This window comes from Bos indicus, chromosome 3, assembly GCF_029378745.1.
Source record: "Bos indicus isolate NIAB-ARS_2022 breed Sahiwal x Tharparkar chromosome 3, NIAB-ARS_B.indTharparkar_mat_pri_1.0, whole genome shotgun sequence".
Lineage (NCBI taxonomy): Eukaryota > Metazoa > Chordata > Mammalia > Artiodactyla > Bovidae > Bos > Bos indicus.
Genome location: NC_091762.1, coordinates 44,788,260 through 44,807,812, shown reverse-complemented (window position 1 = coordinate 44,807,812; position 19,553 = coordinate 44,788,260).

Here is a 19,553-nt window from a genome sequence, read left to right as displayed (position 1 = left end):
CCAATAAGATCATATTTAACATTTTTCTAGATTCCACATGTATGTGTTAATTTATGTTATTTATTTTCCTCTTTCTGGCTTACTTCACTCTGTATGACCGTATATGACTTTATAGGTCCATCCACTTCTCTGCAAATGGCACAGTTTCATTACTTTTTATAGCTGAGTAATATCCCATTGTATATATGTACCACATCTTCTTTATCCAGTCATCTGTTGATGGACACTTAGGTAGCTTCCATGTCCTGGCTATTGTAAATGGTGCTGTAGTGAACACTGGGAAATATGTATCATTTTGAATTATGGTTTTCTCTGAGTATATGCCCAGGAGTGGGATTGCTGGGTCATATGGTAGTTCTACTTTTAGTTTTTTAAGTAATCTCCATACTATTCTCCATAGTGGCTGTATCAAGTTACATTCCTGCCAACAGTGCAAGAGGGTTCCCCATTCTACACACTCTCTCCAGTATTTATTGTTTGTAGATTTTTTGATAATGGTCATTCTGATCAGTGTGAGGTTATTCCTCTATGTATTGATAGTTTTGATTTGCATTTCTTTCATTTTTATTGTTCTACTCCTAAATATAACATGTGTTTTGCCCCTTATTGATTTCAAGATTTTTCTGTTTGTCTTTGACATGCTTCAGTTTTCACTTTTTTTTCTTCAGTTTTCACCTTTATGTGCCCCAGCAGGGTCTTTATTTATTCATTCTCCCAGAATTTGAAGATTTTTTTCACCTGTGGATTAATGTTTTTAATCAAATTTGAAAAAAATTTGGCAACTATCTTCTCAAATATTTTGTATTCTGCCCCATTTTCTCTCTTTACTCTTATATGCTGCTAAGTCACTTCAGTCGTGTCCAACTCTGTGCGACCCCAGAGACGGCAGCCCACCAGGCTCCCCCATCCCTGGGATTCTCCAGGCAAGAACACTGGAGTGGGTTGCCATTTCCTTCTCCAATGCATGAAAGTGAAAAGTGAAAGTGAAGTCGCTCAGTTGTGTCCGACTCTTAGTGATCCCATGGACTACAGGCTACCAGGCTCCTCCATCCATGGGATTTTCCAGGCAAAAGTATTGGAGTGGGTGCCATTGCCTTCTCCGACTCATATGCTACTTGCATGTATCTCCAACTCTTTGTCATTAGCCATATGATATGTATAAACTTTGGCCCACATTTTTCATCCTTTCATTTTTCTTCTCTTTACCTTAGATTAGATAATTTCTATGGTTTCTGAGATTACTAAAACTTTCATGCTTTTTTTCAAGTCTGTTTAAGCATCTAAAAAAAATTTTCAGAGAGATTTTCTTTTCAGTTCTAAAATTTTCATTTGGTCTTTTTCTGGAGTTTCAACTTTTTACTAAAATTCTCCATCTTTTCATATCTTTTGTCCATACTTTTTAGTAAATTATTTAACATATTTATAATGTATGCATGCTAAGTCACTTCAGTCATGGCCAATTCTTTGCAACTGCATGGACTGTAGCCCAGATGGGGTTCTCCAGGCAAGAACACTAGAGTGGGTTGCCATTTCCTTCTCCAGGGGGCCTTCCTAACCCAGGGATCAAACCTCATCTCCAGCACCGGCATGGGGGTTCTCTACCACTAGTGCCACCTGGGAAGCTGTAACATACTTATAACATATTTATAATAGCTATTTTAAATGCCTTACTGCAAATTCCAACATTTGAATAATTTATGGATTTTCTATTGCCCAACTCTCTGTTAAGATGGATCTCGTGTCTCATCTTCTTGCATATCCAGTAATTTTATTATATGCTGAACATTGTGAATGATATATTGGAGGGCTTCTGGATTAAATTTTCCTCTAAAAATGGGAGTTTGTCCAGATGAATAGTTAAGTTTTCAGCAGGTAATTTTGCTCTTGCTCTTGATTTTAGCATGTTACCAGAGTAAGGATCTTACGCTGCAGTCAACTCCTTAGGCATAGGCTTTCTAAGTTCTCGATTGGATGGTCAAGTCATTCCTGAAGGTCTCCCATTGTGTGGGGATACCAAATGTTTCCCCAGTACTGTGAGGACTCTGAAATCTCTGTTCACCTCTCATCCTGCCAGAAGTTGTTTTCTCCTTGTTCTCCCAGTTTTGTGTCCCACGCATGTACAACTTAGAATTCAGCCAACAACCTGGGAATTTATGTTAATTTCTCAGACTTCTTTTCATGGTTCCCTCTCTCCAGGGTCCTGCCCTTATAATTACAGATGCCTTAAAATCTCCAAAGTCTAATATTCATTTCTTTTACCAACTTACCTTTTCCCATACCAGTCGTGTGGCTCCTTTTGCTTGTTCAATCTGCTGAGAAATGATTTGGAAATCTTTCCCAGACAGAAAGCCAGCATGAATGGAAAATTAACCTCATGAGCTTGCCTGCTTTCAAGGCAATGGATAGCCTTGCCTTGTCCATTTTTCAGCATTTGAAAACAGAAATATTTTTTTCTCCAGTATTATTACAGGTTTTAAAATTTTAATTGGGGGATAATTGTTTTAAAGTTGTGGTGGTTTCTGCTGTACAACAAGGCAAATCTGTCATAATTATATATATCTCTTCCCTCTTGAACCCCCTCCCACACCCCCACCCCATCCCTCTAGGTCATCACAGAGTTCTAAGCTGGGTTCCCTTTGTTATATAGCAGCTTCCCACTAGCTACCTATTTACACATGGTAGTGTATGTATGTCAATACTGCTTTCTCAACTTGTCCCACTCTCTCCTACCCCAGCTGAGTCCACAGTTCTGCTCTCTATGTCTGTGCCTCCATTCCTTCCCTGCAGATGAGTTTATTAGTACTATTTTTCTATATTCCATATAGATGTGTTAATATATAATATTTGTCTCTTTCTTACTTACTTCATTCTGTATAACAGGCTCTAGGTTCATCCACCTCACTACAACTGACTGAAATTTGTTCCTTCTTATGGCTAAGTAATATCCCATTGTATATATGTTCCACAACTTCTTTATCCATTCATTTGTCGATGGACATTTAGGTTGGTTCCATGTCCTGGCTATTGTAAAGTGTGCTTCAGTGAATATTGTAGTTTTTATTACATGAGGGTAATTCTAATAATAGCTTCTCAGAAAGGAACTGAAATATAATTTTGTTATTTTTTAATATTTTAATAGAGTTTTAAGTTTTTCCCTATGGAAAAATTTAAATGTTACACTTTTCAGTCCTAGAAAAATGTGCTACAGAAATTAAGAGTAATTAGTGTAGTAAAAATAGATGGGGAAACAGTGGAAACAGTGTCAGACTTTATTTTTTGGGGCTCCAAAATCACTACAGATGGTGAGTGCAGCCACGAAATTAAAAGATGCTTACTCCTTGGAAGAAAAGTTATGACCAACCTAGACAGCATATTGAAAAGCAGAGACATTACTTTGCCAACAAAGGTCCGTCTAGTCAAGGCTATGGTTTTTCCAGTGGTCATGTATGAATGTGAAAGTTGGACTGTGAAGAAAGCTGAGCGCTGAAGAATTGATGCTTTTGAACTGTGGTGTTGGAGAAGACTCTTGAGAGTCCCTTGGACTGCAAGGAGATCCAACCAGTCCATTCTGAAGGAGATCAGCCCTGGGATTTCTTTGGAAGGAATGATGCTCAAGCTGAAACTCCAGTACTTTGGCCACCTCATGCAAAGAGCTGACTCATTGGAAAAGACTCTGATGCTGGGAGGGATTGGGGGCAGGAGGCGAAGGGGACGACAGAGGATGAGATGGCTGGATGGCATCAGTGACTCAATGGACTTAAGTCTGAGTGATCTCCAGGAGTTGGTGATGGACAGGGAGGCCTGGTGTGCTGTGATTCATGGGGTTGCAAGGAGTCAGACACGACTGAGCAACTGAACTGAATTGAATGTAGTAAAATCACATTTTAAGTGCTGTTAGTGGTATTGATGGTGGTGGGGTGTATAGAGGGTAAATTCTAAAACTTGACATCTAAGATAACAGCTGCATGTATGCCAACTTACCATTGAAAAGCCCTTGGAACATATATTTACATACCATCTTTCAGACAGCTCAATAGATAGTTGTTGAGCTTCTTCTTCTACATCAGATGAAGAAATTGGCTATGTTAAAGTAAAACTGTAATCGTTAAGCACTAAAGAATGTGAATATGGTAAAGACAGGGAAGATTATATTGTTTGGGAGACTACCAAAAGGTGTCATTTTAAATATATGTTAGGATTTGATAATATTGCATGCTCTGATGCATAGACTTTCTCTTACAGATAATTAGCTATGAATATTTATGTGATTATTGTAAAACTGTGATCTTAGAATATTTATTCAGGCAGCAGTGTAAATGACTGGAAAAATGGGCATGAGACTTGAGATCAGGAAACAACTGGAAACCTACTGTAATGGAAAAAGTAAAACTAAACTGACAGGAATTGATCTGGCAAAGAGGAAGGGCTGGATTTACAAGGTAATTTTAACATGTAATCAATAGTTCCGGTGAGGAATACAGAGCATGCTGTTTGAATGCAGAGAATGGACCAAATTAAATACAGTAATTAGATTATTAGCTGAAGAAAAACTGTGAAGGAAAAAGAAAACCACTCCACACATTGGGCTACTGAGAATCATTATTCAATGATATGACTGAACTATATCCTTGGCTCAAATGTTAGCAACCTACAAAAGAAAGCAACAAGGTCTGTAATAAAGAATAAACACAGAAATCCCCAACATTTACAAACCAAATATATGATCCAGAGCAAAGACAAGGTTATTTTAATATTATTCAGTGCTTTCAATAACCAGGACTGTTTTAGGTACTTACATGAGCTGGAAGAAAAGACTGTAATCTCTGTTAATCAAGAGTACCCCATCACACTTGCTTGCCCCACACAGCCTGGTAGAATAATGTATCTGAACACAGAGCGTCAAAGGTCTAGAGAGCCAAAGGCTGCATGTGTCTTAGAGGAATAACCAGAGAATCACTAGCTTAGAGTTGCAAACCAACTGCCAGAATGTTTCATTTGGTGCACAGACATACTTATGGAGCCTAAGTTCAGTTCAGTTCAGTCCCTCAGTCGTGTCCGACTCTTTGCAACCCCATGAATTGCAGCACGCCAGGCCTCCCTGTCCATCACCAACTCCCTGAGTTTACCCAAAGTCCATCGAGTCGGTGATGCCATCCAGCCATCTCATCCTCTGTTGTCCCCTTCTCCTCCTGCCCCCAATCCCTCCAAGCATCAGGGGCCATGAATCAAGGCAAATTGGAAGTGGTCAAACAGGAGATGCAAGAGTGAATGTCAGCATTCTAGGAATCAGAGAACTAAAGTGGACTGGAATGGGTGAATTTAACTCAGATGACCATTACATCTACTACTGCAGGCGAGAATCCCTTAGAAGAAATGGAGTAACCATCATGGTCAACAAAAGAGTCTGAAATGCAGTACTTGGATGCAATCTCAAAAATGACAGAATGATCTCTGTTCTTTTCCAAGGCAAACCATTCAATATCACAGTAATCCAAGTCTATGCCCCAACCAGTAGTGCTGAAGAAGCTGAAGTTGAATGGTTCTATGAAGACCTACAAGACCTTTTAGAACTAACACCCAAAAAAGATGTCCTTTTCATTATAGGGGACTGGAATGCAAAAGTAGGAAGTCAAGAAACACCTAGGGTAACAGGCAAATTTGGCCTTGGAATACGGAAAGAAGCAGGGCAAAGACTAATAGAGTTTTGCCAAGAGAACGCACTGGGCATAACAGACACCCTCTTCCAACAACACAAGAGAAGACTCTACACATGGACATCATGAGATGGTCAACACCAAAATCAGATTGATTATATTCTTTGCAGCCAAAGATGGAGAAGCTCTATACAGTCAGCAAAAACAAGACCAGGAGCTGACTGTGGCTCAGATCATGAACTCCTTATTGCCAAATTCAGACTGAAATTGAAGAAAGTAGGGAAAACCACTAGACCATTCAGGTATGACCTAAATCAAATCCCTTATGATTATACAGTGGAAGTGAGAAATAGATTTAAGGGACTAGATCTGATAGAATGCCTGATGAACTATGGACAGAGGTTCGTGACATTGTACAAGAGACAGGGATCAAGACCATCCCCATGGAAAAGAAATGCAAAAAAGCAAAATGGCTATCTGGGGAGGCCTTACAAATAGCTGTGAAATGTAGCCTAAAGAGGGTTGTAAACTAAAATGAGAATTTTTTCTCTAAAAGTCCAGATTTCTGGCTTCTCTTGAAATCTTACAAGATCCAGAAGTAAGTGGAAACATTTAACAAGAGTTTCACCTTGCAGTCACCAACCATTTATCTGGGTACACCTCATTCATTTATACAATGTAAGCATATTCAGTCTCATATCCAAGTTGTGTCTGACTACTGTGGACTATGTGGAACTAAGATGCTCTTGAGGGACAGGACAGAATGAGCTGGAAGTAAAAACTTGTAAGTGCAATCTACTTGCACTTAAAACCCTTGAGATATTGGAACACAAGCAAGATTTCTTGGGGTCCCTGAGAGAAAGTACAAATCTAACAGGTCCAGAGAGTTCGATTTCTACAGAGCACACAACTGGATTTAGTGCTTTGGCTTCAGTAGCAACATACTTTGCATGAGATGGCAATCCCCAGAGCAGTGGTAAAGTTGACTGGATGAGATAGTTCCTGGAGGAAGTGGCACTCCTTATCTGAGGCTGCTATACTGCCTGGAAAATAAGTGGTGCCCAGAGGGAATGGTGGTACTCAGCAGAAGCACCACAGGTGTTCATAGGAAGACAGAGATACCTGGTGATGCTAGAGGCACCTAAAGAGCAGTATAGTACTCAGAAGATGCTGTACTACTGACAGGAGCGGCAATATCAGCATTACTGCTTGATGAAGTGGCTGGGCTATCCTGGCAAAAGAGGAAAGCAGAGAGGCAGAGGAAAAAAGTGATGTTGTGTAATAGAGTAGCTTACTGGTAGCATGTGTGAAAGACACTTTGAAGCTTTACAGAGAAACTTGACAGCTGGATAGCCCGGGACTAGAGATCTGAATGTAGGAATAAAAGACAGGAAAATATGTGTATAATGTTAATACTGTGCCAGACACAGAGTAAATATCCATATATACATGCCAGATAAAATACAGGATGCCCAGTTAACTTAGAATCTCAGAAAAACAGTGAATAATTTTTTAGTACAAGCATGCCCAAGTATTGCATAAAGTATCAGTTCAGTTCAGTTCAGTCTCTCAGTCATGTCCAACTGTTTGCAACCAAATGGACTAAAGCACACCAGACTTCCCTGTCCACCACCAATTACTGGAGCTTGCTCAAACTCATGTCCAATGAGTCAGTGATGCCATCTGACCATCTCATCCTCTATAATCCCCTTCTCCTCCTGCTTTCAATCTTTCCCAGTATCATCATCTTTTTTAAATGAGTCAGTTCTTTGCATCAGGTGGCCAAAGTATTGGAGTTTCAGCTTCAACATCAGTCCTTCCAATGAATATGCAGGACTGATCTCCTTTAGGATGGACTGGTTGGATCTCCTTGCCGTCCAAGGGACTCTCAAGAGTCTTCTCCAACACCACAGTTCAAAAGCATCAATTCTTTGGTGCTCAGCTTTCTTTATAGTCCAACTCTCACATCCATACATGACCACTGGAAAAACCATCGCTTTGATTGATGCATCTTTGTTGGCAAAGTAATGTCTCTGCTTTTTAATAAGCTGCTAGGTTGGTCATAGCTTTTCTTCCAAGGAGCAAACGTCTTTTAATTTCATGGCTGCAGTCACCATCTGCCGTGATTCTGGAACCCCAAAAATAAAGTCAGCTACTGTTTCCACTGTTTTTCCATCCATTTGCCATGAAGTGATGGGACCATGATCTTAGTTTTCTGAATGTTGAGTTTTATGCCTACTTTTTCACTCTCCTCTTTCACTTTCATCAAGAGTCTCTTTATTTCTTCTTTGCTTTCTGCCATAGGGGTGATGTCATCTGCATATTTGAGGTTATTGATATTTCTCCCGGCAATCTTGATTCCAGCTTGTGCTTCATCCAGACTGGCATTTCAAATTATATACTCTGCATATAAGTTAAATAAGCAGGGTGACAATATACAACATTGACGTACTCCTTTCCTGATTTGGAACCAGTCCATTGTTCCATGTCCAGTTCTAACTGTTGCTTCTTAACCTGCCTATAGATTTCTCAGGAGGCAGGTCAGGTGGTCTGGTATTTCCATCTCTTTAAGAATTTTCCACAGTTTGTTGTGATCCAGACAGTCAAAGACTTTGGCATAATCAGTAAAGCAGAAGTAGGTGTTTTTCTGGAACTCTCTTGCTTTTTCGATGATCCAGAGGATGTTAGCAATTTGGTCTCTGGTTCTTCTGCCTTTTCTAAATCCAGCTTGAACATCTTAAAGTTCACTGTTCACGTACTGTTGCAGCCTGGCTTGGAGAATTTTAAGCATTACTTTGTTAGCATGTGAGATGAGTGCAATTGTGCAGTAGTTTGAGCATTCTTTGGCATTGCCTTTCTTTGGGATTGGAATGAAAATTGACCTTTTCCAGTCCTGTGGCCACTGCTGAGTTTTCCAAATTTGTGGGCATATTGAGTGCAGCACTTTCACAGCATCATCTATTAGGATTTGAAATAGCTCAACTGAAATTCCATCGTCTCCACTAGCTTTGTTAAGTAGTGATGCTACGAATAAAATTATCCATTATTTGTCTCAGACTCAAAGCTAAATGGCATCTGTATTTTAGTTTTCCAAGTCTGACAACCTTATATCCTTAAAACTTCATTTGTTTTTATGGTGACAGCTTCCCTGGTAGCTCAGATGGTAAGGAACCTGCCTGCAGTTCAGGAGACCTGGGTTCGATCCCTGACTTGGGAAGATCCCCTGGAGAAGGGAATGGCTACCCGTTTCAGTATTTTTGCCTAGAGAATTTCATGGAGAGAGGAGCCTGGCAGGCTACAGTCTGTGGGGTCACATAGAGCTGGACACGACTGAGTGACTAACACTTCATACTATAGCTTGAATGGGCATCCTAAGTGATGTTAGTGGTAAAGAATCTGCCTGCCAATGCAGGAGATGTAAGAGACATGGGTTCGATCCCCGGGTGGAGAAGATCCCCTGGAGGAGGGCGTGGCAGTGCACTCCAGTATTCTTGTCTGGAGAATACCATGGATAGAGGAACCTGGCAGAGTGCTGCCCACAGGGTCACATAGAGTTGGTCACAACTGAAATGACTTAGCACACATACAGCTTGTTTAATTGTTCCTTACTATTTGGAAGCCATTTTCTGTGTAGCAATCTTTCCCTCAGGCTTTTTGTAGTTGGGTTTAAAACTATTTACTTAAAACACAGTGCCACCTAGCTGAGACTTGCTATTTAACTATTTCATGCCCACTACATGTAAGTTTCATCCAAGTAGTCATGATCTTGCACTATGTCACAAGATTCAATATATTTTATTACCTATTGGGAAGAACCATTTATAACTAATGGGCATTTTTTTCTTGACACTTTCCCCTCTCAGATCAGTGAGTCAGTATTTAAATACTTAAGATGTACTTGAACTGAGAGCTTAGTTTTGAAGGAATGAGGCAGTGAATTACCAAGTTTGAGGTGGAAGAAGTCATTAGAGGGAAAAAAAACTTTTGGCAGGAGGGGAGACTGTGGTGAGGGACTCTAGGCCAGTTAAATTGTGAAGAAATTTTAAAAGGAAGGAAATTTAAAACTCTATTTAGTCTATCACTTTTATATGGAATCTAAAAAAATGATACAAATGAACTTGTTCACAAAACAGAAATAGACTTGCAGAAGAAACTTATGGTTACCAAAGGGAAAAGTGTTGGAATAAATAAAATAGGAGTTTGGAATTAACAGATACACACTGCTGCTGCTGCTGCTGCTAAGTCGCTTCAGTCGTGTCTGACTCTGTGCGACCCCATAGACAGTAGCCCACCAGGCTCCCCCGTCCCTGGGATTCTCCAGGCAAGAACACTGGAGTGGGTTGCCATTTCCTTCTCCAATGCATGAAAGTGAGAAGTGAAAGTGAAGTCGCTCAGTCGTGTCCGACTCTCAGCAACCCCCTGGACTGCAGCTCACGAGGCTCTTCCATCCATGGGATTTTCCAGGCAAGAGTACTGGAGTGGGGTGCCATTGCCTTCTCCGAGATACACACTGCTATATAGAAAATAGATAAAGAACACAATCCTATTGTATAGCACAGGGAACTATATATTGAATATCTTGTAGCAACCTATAATTGAAAAGGATCTGATCCCTGGTGGCTATGATGGTAAAGAATTTTCCCACAATATGAGAGATATGGGTTCGATACCTGTGTCGGGGAGATCCCATGGAGAAGGGAATGGCTACCCACTCTGGTATTCTTGCCTAGAGAATTCTATGGACAGAGGAACTTGGCAGACTACAGTCCATGGATCACAAAGAGTTGGACACAACTGAGCAACTAACTGCTTATTTAACTTCTATGCAGAGTACATCATGAGAAACGCTGGACTGGAAGAAACACAAGCTGGAATCAAGATTGCTGGGAGAAATATCAATAACCTCAGATATGCAGATGACACCACCCTTATGGCAGAAAGTGAAGAGGAACTCAAAAGCCTCTTGATGAAAGTGAAAGTGGAGAGTGAAAAAGTCGGCTTAAAGCTCAACATTCAGAAAACGAAGATCATGGCATGTGGTCCCATCACTTCATGGGAAATAGATGGGGAAACAGTGGAAACAGTGTCAGACTTTATTTTTCTGGGCTCCAAAATCACTGCAGATGGTGATTGCAGCCATGAAATTAAAAGACGCTTACTCCTTGGAAGGAAAATTATGATCAACCTGTAGCATATTCAAAAGCAGAGACATTACTCTGCCAACAAAGGTCCGTCTAGTCAAGGCTATGGTTTTTCCTGTGGTCATGTATGGATGTGAGAGTTGGACTGTGAAGAAGGCTGAGCGCCGAAGAATTGATGCTTTTGAACTGTGGTGTTGGAGAAGACTCTTGAGAGTCCCTTGGACTGCAAGGAGATCCAACCAGTCCATTCTGAAGGAGATCAGCCCTGGGATTTCTTTGGAAGGAATGATGCTAAAGCTGAGACTCCAGTAGTTTGGTGAATCTGAGTCCTCGTAGATTTTTGTTCCTCTGGTGGTGGTGGTGGGGAGACACACCCCTCTGATTCCTAGCCGTGACTGAGTTGCTCCTTCCCTATCCACTCTGAGAGGCTAAGTTAAGCTGATTCTGAAGCTGCACACAGTCTCAGTGAGAAGTGATTCAGTGATGGGTTAGTATCATCTGCCATGAAAACTGGGGGTGTGGGAGATAATTTGGCAAAATGGACCAAGAATGATTTGTCATAATGCTGCCTTTAGGAATGTCTTGGCTTATATATTTAAGGCAAGGATAGCAAGAGTCAGGCGAGTTCCCAGGCCAATGCCCCAGGACACTCTTGGTAGATCTGGGAGTCGGCTTACCACATGGGGAGAAGCAAATGGGAGTGAGAGTTGGCAGCCCAGAGCTGGAAGGAGCTGTGTTCAAATTTGATTCGTTCTATGGCTGTGAGAGGGCTTCCCAGGTGGCGCTCATGGTAAAGAACCCACCTGCCAATGCAGGTAATGTAAGAGATGCAGGTTTAATCTCTGGGTCAGGAAGATCCTCTGGAGGAGGGCATGGCAACCCTCTTCAGTATTCTTGCTGGGAGAATCCCATGGACAGAGGAGGCTAGCAAGTTGCAGCCCATAGGGTCACACAGAGCTGGACACAACTGAAGCAACTAACATTTTCACTTTAACAACTGTGAAATGTCCCCCACTCCAGTTCCTGGGAATATGCATGGAAGAGCAAGTTTCTAGGCTTACAGCGGGTTGATTAACCTATCCGCTCCTTTCAGTGTGGGTGGATGGAAAGCACAGGAAGAGAGTCCTATTTAGGCTGTGCTAGAAATAGAAGCCTCAAGGGGCCATGGATGCCAAATATAGCACATTATCCCACAATGTGCCCCCCAGTAATTGTGCCAGACATTGCTAATCGATCACTGGATTCTTTCCCACGGCAAGCAGCTTCACAATCTTAACCGAGCAACCCAGGCAGCAATTTTTAATAGTGATTGGAAACTAATTTGACATTTCAGGTCAGAGAACAGATTCTGAGACAGTACAATTCCACTTGGCTTTGGGACTAAAACAAACATTGGGAAAATTGAAGTTCAAAGACAAGGATACAAGAAGTCAAGACACAGACCATCTCCTGAGCTTTGTGACTCTGCTCTCAGTGTGTCTCTGAGACCCTTGAATATGGAGCAGTTTGAATAAAGTGCCTAAAAATGAAGATGCTTTGGTTCTTTGTTATTATATTATATGGTATTTTGATTTCATCAGTTTGAGATTAATATTTTACTGTTACAAAGGTCTTCCCCCTTCAGATGATGGTAATAGTGGAAAACCAAAAAAAAAAAATTAGAATAATTTTATAATATTATATTTTATTTTTATAATTATTTTTTTTAATTTGCTCATGCATTTATTTGCTCTCTCATGCTCCATTTATTCCCTCTGACTCATTTCCCCACTTATAAATCATTCATTCTCTCATTGATTCATTCATTCAGTGAATACTCAGAAAATATAAGACAGGCTGCCTTCAAGGAGTTTAAGAAATATACTTGCAGGTAAAGCAATAACCTAACACGTTACCCCCTAAAAGCACAAATCATGCTGAAGAGAGAGATCTCATGGGCGAAAGCTCATGAATGGGGTAACGAATGTACTAGGTCTTGAAGAATGAACAAGCTCCAACTCAGAGGAAGGAATCTGTGCTTCATTTTAAATATTTTCATACTTTTGCTTAAAGTTTCATGCCACTCCTTGAGATATTGAGGGGACAGATAGTAAGATAGTGAGTAACTCTGATTTTCCAAAGTTCAGAGTCCACTGATTGAAAAGAGATAGGGCAATTAATCCACATAAAAACAAACAAACAAAAAAAGATTTCCTTCAACTGTGGAGAAAGTTCCGTTACCCACTGGGGTAATTGTTTAAGCTGGGTTGGGTCTTTGCAGGGGGATGTGGGCAGAATAATTATTATATCTAAATAATTATTTAGATATAATTTTAATACATGATTTTATAATTTATAAAATTATAAATAATGTAAATGTCAAGGTTTCTTTTCTTACCCTGTCCACCCTCCACCACTCCCTCCAGCCTAGCTCTTTGTCTACCAGTTTCTGACTTGTTTTCACAAATGCTGACTATATTGACTCTGTAGAATGTGCTTCTTACACCAATAAGCAGCCCTGATTGCTTAAAACAAGCACAACACTGATCTCTTAAAAGAGGGGTCCACCTTTTTTCTACTTTGTCGGGCTCTGTCAGCTTTTAGCCTCATGGCTAAGAGCAGAGAATCTAATTCAGATTTGAGTTTCAACTTCAGACCTTGCTATCTGTTACCTCAAGTAAGTTAAGTGTTATACTTTCCTTATATGCAAAATGAGAGATACTAATACTAATGATTAAGGTGACTTGTGGGGATCACATCAGATCAGATCAGATCAGATCAGTCGCTCAGTCATGTTCGACTCTTTGCAACCCCATGAATCACAGCACGCCAGGACTCCCTGTCCAACACCAACTCCCGGAGTTCACTGAGACTCACGTCCATCGAGTCAGTGATGCCATCCAGCCAGCTAATCCTCTGTCGTCCCCTTCTCCTCCTGCCCCCAATCCCTCCCAGCATCAGAGGCTTTTCCAATGAGTCAACTCTTCGCATGAGGTGGCCAAACTACTGGAGTTTCAGCTTTAGCATCATTCCTTCCAAAGAAATCCCAGGGCTGATCTCCTTCAGAATGGACTGGTTGGATCTCCTTGCAGTCCAAGGGACTCTCAAGAGTCTTCTCCAACACCACAGTTCAAAAGCATCAATTCTTCGGCGCTCAGCCTTCTCCACAGTCCAACTCTCACATCCATACATGACCACAGGAAAAACTATAGCCTTGACTAGACGGACCTTTGTTGGCAAAGTAATGTCTCTGCTTTTGAATTTGCTATCTAGGTTGGTCATAACTTTCCTTCCAAGGAGTAAGCGTCTTTTAATTTCATGGCTGCACTCACCATCTGCAGTGATTTTGGAGCCCCAAAAAATTAAAGTCTGACACTGTTTCCACTGTTTCCCCATCTATTCCCATGAAGTGATGGACCAGATGCCATGATCTTCATTTTCTGAATGTTGAGCTTTAAGCCAACTTTTTCACTCTCCACTTTCACTTTCATCAAGAGGCTTTTTAGTTCCTCTTCACTTTCTGCCATAAGGGTGGTATCATCTGCATATCTGAGGTTATTGATATTTCTCCCGGCAATCTTGATTCCGCTTGTGTTTCTTCCAGTCCAGCGTTTCTCATGATGTACTCTGCATAGAAGTTAAACAAGCAGGGTGACAATATGTAGCCTTGACGTACTCCTTTTCCTATTTGGAACCAGTCTGTTGTTCCATGTCCAGTTCTAACTGTTGCTTCCTGACCTGCATACAAATTTCTCAAGAGGCAGGTCAGGTGGTCTGGTATTCCCATCTCTTTCAGAATTTCCCACAGTTTATTGTGATCCACACAGTCAAAGGCTTTGGCATAGTCAATAAAGCAGAAATAGATGTTTTTCTGGAACTCTCTTGCTTTTTCCATGATCCAGCAGATATTGGCAATTTGATCTCTGGGGATCACATAGGCTTATACATCTGCAGTGCTGACACACAGTGGGTGATCAATAAATGCTAATCATTTTATTGCTATCTTCTCCATCCCCTCCTCAAAGATAGTTTAAACTTCTTTATCTCCCCACTTATATTCTTTGTTTGTTTTCATTTCCTGGAACCAATCCAGATCTACATGAGATATTTAGGTAGATTCAACCTAGACTTTCAGGAGTAGCGATCCATTCCTTCCTCCTTCCTGTCTCTCTCTCTTTTTCTCCCCTCCTTTGTTGTTCCTCTCCTTCCCTTCTTTCTTTTCTTCCCTGCAAAACAAAAAGTTACTGATGGCCTATTACAAATTATTTTCATAATCATTAAGGATGAAATAATGGTAAAAATTATCTTTTTTATGAGGATTCCACAAATTAGTACTTCTGAAGCGCTTTAGTATAGTCTGATACATAAGTGCTAAATGTTTGCTGAATAAACCCAGGTTTCTTCTTTGTCCCAATGTCTGATCTTAATCTTCTATTTCCACTGGTAATCAGATTTTTATTTGATCCTCATGTCTTCATGCCTGCTGTTATGACAAGCCTTTTAAATTACTTTGATCATGTCAGGACTTAGGTTTGCCTTCATATTTTTCTTTAGGAGCAGAGCAGGAGGAAGGAGAAGAATGTCTGCATTACCTCTTGTTTTCTCTTCCCTTGCAATTTTAGGAGTATTGCATTATTACCTACCAGATCGGCCTTCCATTTTGGTCCAGCAATGGCCACCATGCCTAAAACCCTACAGCCCCATCCCTCAGTCAGACTTATCCCATTAAAGCCTACTCAGTAAGCTCTGCTCTTTTAAAGAAGCATGAAGCTATTTCTCTTCAATATCACTTTTTTTTTTTAAATAAAATATCTCTAGTTCTTAATTGATATATAAACTAATATTTATAGAGAGGCTGCCAAATATATGTTAGGGATATTTGTGAATAACTAGTTGCAGCCAATAGATGGAGTTGAAGTCTGGATAGTAAAAAAATATGGAATTGGTGTTTTTGCATGCTTGTTTTTACTGAAGTATAATTGCTTTACAATGTTGTGTTAGGGAATGTGGACTTTGTATCTATCTCTGTCTGTGACTTTCAGGTAGTTTGGCAAATCTCTGAGGATAGCTGTTTTTTTTTCCCAATCAGTATTATTTTAAAGTAAACTCTGTTTCAAAATATTTAGGTTTACAGAAAAGTTGTGAAGATGGTACAAGAAGAGTTCCTGAATACCTAAACACAGTTTTCTCTCTTATTAACATCTTACGTTTCTATGGCTCATTTTTCACAGTTAGTGAACCAACAGTCACTCATTATTAACCAAATTCTGCACTTTATCCGGATTTTCTTAGTTCTTACCTAATATTTCCTGTTGTTCTCGTTCAGTCCTTTGTTGTCGTTGTTCAGTCGCTCAGTCGTGCCTGACTCTGAGACCCCATGGACGGCAGCACACCAGGCTTCCCTGTCCTCTATACTTGTTCTGTTTTAAATTCCTTCCGGGATATCATACTGCATTAACTTGTCCCATTTCCTCTTGACCATGATTATTTTTCAGACTTGGCTTGTTTTTGATGATCTTGATATCTTTGAGGATTACTGATCAGGTATTTTGTGGAGTGTCTCTCAGTGGAGATTGTTTGATGTTTTTCTCATAATTATATTGAGTTTATGGGTTTTGGGAAGATGAAGTAAAGTACCATTCTCATCACATTATATCAAGGATACATGCTATAAACACAATATACGACTATTGATAATAGCTTTGATTGCCTGGCTGAGGTGGTAACTGACAGGTTTCTTCACTGCAAAATCATTTCTTTTCTCTTTCCATACTGGATGGAAGTCATCAAGCTCAGTCCCCACTTAAGGAGTGGGGCGTTATGCTCCGTCTTCCTGAGGGCTAAGTAGCTCCATAAATTAGCACAGATTTGTCCATTCTCCCCCATGTATTTATTCAATCATTTATTTATATAAACATGAGATCATTGGTATTTGTTTTACACCTTGGGTTATAATCCAGTACTACTTTATTTGGTTGCACAAATTGTTCCAGCTTGGGTCCCTGGGAGTTCTTTTAGTAGGTTCCTGTTTTTCTTCAGCATACCCCCACCACTCTCACTGTGTGTGATCTCTCCCTCTCTTTCTGGCACTACAAGATGTCTTAGACACACATTGCATATTCCTTGCCCCAGTCCTAGGATCAGCCATTTCTCTGAAGAACCCTACTTCCTCTTCCTGGAGAATGATAAAACCAAGATATAGGTATTGAGTGAGCTTGTTGCTATGGGGATGTCACTGCTTCTAGGCCAGTCTCTTTAGCTGCTAGGAGGCCAGAAGGGAGGTTTAGATTACTCTGAGCTGTTGCAATGAAGAATAGCATGGGTTATATGCCAGTTGGCAGTAGAGTGAATTAAAGGTGAGAAATTGTCAGCAAAAGTAAAAAGTGGTAGAAGGGAAGTGGTAGCTTGAGGTGGAGCCTGGATGGTGAACATCCAAAAGATCCTGGGAGTTCAGTTCAGTTGCTCAGTCGTGTCCAACTCTTTGCAACCCCATGAATCACTGCACACCAGACCTCCCTGTTTATCACCAACTCCCAGAGTTTACCAAAATTCATGTCCATCGAGTTGGTAATTCCATCCAGCCATCTCATCCTCTGCCATTCCCTTCTCCTCCTGCCTCCAATCCCTCCCAGCATCAGGGTCTTTTCCAATGAGTCAACTCTTCACATCAGGTGGCCAAAGTATTGGAGTTTCAGCTTCAGCATCAGTCCTTCCAACGAACACCCAGGACTGATCTCCTTTAGAATGGACTGGTTGGAACTCCTTGAAGTCCAAGGGACTCTCAAGAGTCTTCTCCAACACCACAGTTCAAAAGCATCAGTTCTTCAGCGCTCAGCTTTCTTTATAGTCCAACTCTCACATCCATACATGACCACTGGAAAAACCATAGCCTTGACTAGATGGAACTTTGTTGACAAAGTAATGTCTCTGCTTTTTAATATGCTCTCTAGGTTGATCATAACTTTCCTTCCAAGGAGCAAGCATCTTTTAATCATGGCTGCAATCAGCATCTGTAGTGATTTTGGAGCCCCCCCAAAATAAAGTCAGATACTGTTTCCACTGTTTCCCCATCTATTTCCCATGAAGTGATGGGACCAGATGCCATGATCTTCGTTTTCTGAATCTTGAGCTTTAAGCCAACTTTTTCACTCTCCTCTTTCACTTTCATCAAGAGGCTCTTTAGTTTCTCTGCACTTTCTGCCATAAGGGTGGTGTCATCTGCATATCTGAGGTTATTGATATTTCTCCCGGCAATCTTGATTCCAGCTTGTGTCTCTCCAGTCCAGTGTTTCTCATGATGTACTCTGCATATAAGTCAAATAAGCAGGCTGACAATATACAGCCTTGACATACTCCTTTTCCTATTTGGAACCAGTCTATTGATCCATGTCCAGTTCTGACTGTTGCTTCCTGACCTGCATGCAGGTTTCTCAAGAGGCAGGTCAGGTGATCTTGTATTCCCATCTCTTTCAGAATTTCCCACAGTTTATTGTGATCCACACAGTCAAAGGCTTTGGCATAGTCAATAAAGCAGAAATAGATGTTTTTTTTCTGGCACTCTCTTGCTTTTTTGATGATCCAGAGGATGTTGGCAATTTGATCTCTGGTTCCTCTGCCTTTTCTAAAACCAGCTTGAACATCTGGAAGTTCATGGTTCACGTACTGCTGAAGCCTGGCTTAGAGAATTTTGAGCATTACTTTACTAGCATGTGAGATGAGTGCAATTGTGCAGTAGTTTGAACATTCTTTGGCATTGCCTTTCTTTGGGATTGGAATGAGAACTGACCTTTTCCAGTCCTGTGGCCACTGCTGAGTTTTCCAAATTTGCTGGCATATTGAGTGCAGCACTTTCACAGCATCATCTTTCAGGATTTGAAATAGCTCCACTGGAATTCTACCACCTCCACTAGCTTTGTTCGTAGCGATGCTTTCTAAGGCCCACTTGACTTCACATTCCAGGATGTCTGGCTCTAGGTGTGTGATCACACCATTGTGAATATCTTGGTCATGAAGATCTTTTTTTGTACAGTTCTTCTGTGTATTCTTGCCACCTCTTCTTAATATCTTCTACTTCTGTCAGGTCCATACCATTTCTTTCCTTTATTGAACCCATCTTTGTATGAAATGTTCCCTTGGTATCTCCAATTTTCTTGAAGAGATTTCTAGTCTTTGCCATTCTCTTGTTTTCCTCTATTTCTTTGCATTGATTGCTGAGGAAAGCTTTCTTATCTCTCCTTGCTATTCTTTGGAACTTTGCATTCAGATACTTATATTTTTCCTTTTCTCCTTTGCTTTCGCTTCTCTTCTTTTCACACCTATTTGTAAGGCCTCCTGCATTTCTTTTCCATGGGGATGGTCTTGATCCCTGTCTCCTGTACAATATCATGAATCTCTATCCATAGTTCATCAGGCACTCTATCAGCTCTAGTCCCTTAAATCTATTTCTCACGTCCATTGTATAATATATAAGGGATTTGATTTAGGTCATACCTGAATGATCCTGGGAGTGTTTGTCTCTAAAGGCAAGGATCCAATGACAATGAAGAAATTTAAGATGCAGAACAGGGCAGACAATTGACTAAGGAAGGTAGACTATTTTATCTGGAAATATTGTAAGATTGCAATATTTTGTCACAATTTTCATTAATATTTTCCAGTGAAACACAACAGATTAAAAATATCCAAAGCAGTTACTCATTAATTATTGAATAATTGTTTCCACCTTCATTTTTTGGGTAATTAACTCTGAGATATTTCAAGATATGTGATGGTAATATTT